The sequence below is a fragment of the Macrobrachium rosenbergii genome, chromosome 26 (genome assembly GCF_040412425.1).
Source record: "Macrobrachium rosenbergii isolate ZJJX-2024 chromosome 26, ASM4041242v1, whole genome shotgun sequence".
In the NCBI taxonomy this organism is placed as follows: Eukaryota; Metazoa; Arthropoda; class Malacostraca; order Decapoda; family Palaemonidae; genus Macrobrachium; species Macrobrachium rosenbergii.
In genome coordinates this window covers 39593262-39595761 of record NC_089766.1, presented here as the reverse complement: position 1 = coordinate 39595761, position 2500 = coordinate 39593262, and positions in this window count along the sequence as shown.

Below are 2500 nucleotides of genomic sequence, written 5' to 3'. Positions count from 1 at the left end.
TGGTGCAACTGCGAGGTCTTCCTCCTGTTACACCTTTAGAACCTTTCTACTCTATTTCCCTTTCAGCGCTGAATGACCTCATAGTTGCCACCGCTGGGCCTTTTACCAAAATTTCATATTCCATTCTATTCCATTATATTGATGATCATAAGTGTTGTGCATTCGCTGGTTCGACCTGATTTGTTTCCTGTTTCATTCCTTGTCGAAGGAAGGTTAATCATTTCAGTAAAAAACATATTGGGAGTAATTATGGAAGGAGACTTCGTAATTAAATACGTAGAGCTATTTACGACAGACAGGTATTGGAGAGAAACGGGTCAATCCAGATCGCATCCTGTCCCAGGGATATTATAGATTATTAATCCTCTTCCAAATTGTGTTCCATGAAAGTCTTATTCATTGAGCCAGGCTTCATGACTCCTGGAAAATGTTCCTGTTATTGCTCTTCTTCATTACTCCAGACTCAGACACTTCAGTCTTCAGTCTGGAAACATTAAGCAATCTGATCCGCTTTCAGTTTTATAAACAGGTTGGTGGCACAGATTTGATCAGTAATAGAAGAATTGTAGTATTGATATTGAGGGTCTGTTGATGCTCGACCCGTCTTGGCGATGTTTTCAGTGGCACGTCATCATCACGACCTCTTCCGGTGACGTCGCAAAAGCCTCATATTTTCGGTGTTTTGTTGTTTTCTGATGAAGTTTTGTGACGTCCGAACAGAAGGCCTTGTTTAGTGATTCTGTAGCCTCGACATCTTCAAGGTATGAAATCCGGAAGGGGGCTAGTGCCGTCAATTCACCTCCTGTGGTGCACTGTGGGCATTACTAAAGGGTGTTTGCAGCGTCCCTCCTGCCCCTAGCTGCATCAGATCCTTAGCCTTCTACTTTAGCACCACTTCCTCTTCCTGTCCTCAGTCTTGCTGTCCAACCCCTCTAACTATGCTTAGTGCAGCTGAGGGGTTTCTCCCAGTTCCACCTTTAGATCCTTGTAATTCATTTCCTCTATTTTCTTGATGTTTTTATCTTGCTGTGAACCACCTAAATTCCTGTCTTCATTGTCTCAAGCGCTGAATGGCTGAAACGCCTCAATTTCTTAAACTAATCAGTCAATCTTTCGTGATGCCTAGACAGGATTAACTTAGTGGAAACGATTGAATGTGGTTAAGGTTACGTTATAATCATCAACTCCAGTCACCTCCCCTTGGACTATTCAGTTTCCACGTGTAGATACAAATGGTAACATTCCTCTTCTTCTTCTTCCTTTGCACACGACAAAGTCAAATGCAAATGCTTTTGCTCGTAGAGATTCATGATGAGGGAATTAGCGAGCGGTGCAGAATTCAGTCTCCCGCTTATGAACAAACATTATTTTCCCTTTGAAGTGATTCTAATGAATTCCTCCTTTAAAGTGGTATGTGACCACCTGATAACAATATAAATAAAAGAGAGGATGATATTCCATGAATAAATTTCCTCTTTCATTAAAGGTAAATCTCTCTTAATGACAATCAGGTAATGAATGTCTGGAGGTGCTCTGTGATAATACCTGCTCTAATTTAACACCCTTTACTTATGCTAATAAATATTTCAGTTTACTCATGTCTTAAACTTCCCTTTATTATTAACGTAGATATAGTCTGGATTTAAAAACATTTGAATAAATTTCATACTATATGTTATATATGTATACATACATATATAATATATATATATATATATATATATATATATATATATATATATATATATATATATATATATATATATATATATATATGAATGTATGTGTACGTTTATGTGGCAAACGCAGCATTACCTACCACAGCCTCGCTAGGCAATTAGAGTTTTTCTTATGCCTATTCCTATTTTGCTGTCCAGTTTTTTCTTTTGTTGCTTTTGGCTCCTCGACTCTTCCAGCGACATTTTATATTGAGGAAAACGTAGGTCAAGTTGAAGGTTGAGGGTACCGGACTCGTTTTGATAGGGGCTTCTTAGCGGACCTCGGTGACTCCTGGAAAAGGTCTTTAATGTTTTCTGATGCTCCTGTAAGACTTCTCACCCTTGTAAGTTTCGGCCGCTCACTAGAAATGCTTTTTTTGGGCTCTGTTTACTGCTTCTGGTCAGCTTAGGTCACTAGCGTTGCAGGTCTTTCATTCAGAAGACCAGCGACATCGGGAAATGACACTGAGATTTGAAGGCCTGGTCACTATTCCATCCAAATGCAATACACTTGAATGGGCCATTGACTGGGAACGCTTATATATGATTCCCTTTGGGAGCTAGTTATTTCTAAGGCAGAGACGACGCAATAGTGATGTGTTATTTGTGGCTTAATAATTAATATTCGAAAGTATGAAAAGTCAGGTGTGGATGAATGACAAAATTATCACGAAGGCTCATGCATGAGCTTAGATTCAACAGGAATATGTACAGCAGGGTGGATGTCATCTTTAAGTCACTCTTAAATGTAGTATGGATAATGTCACCCTAGTACGTTATCT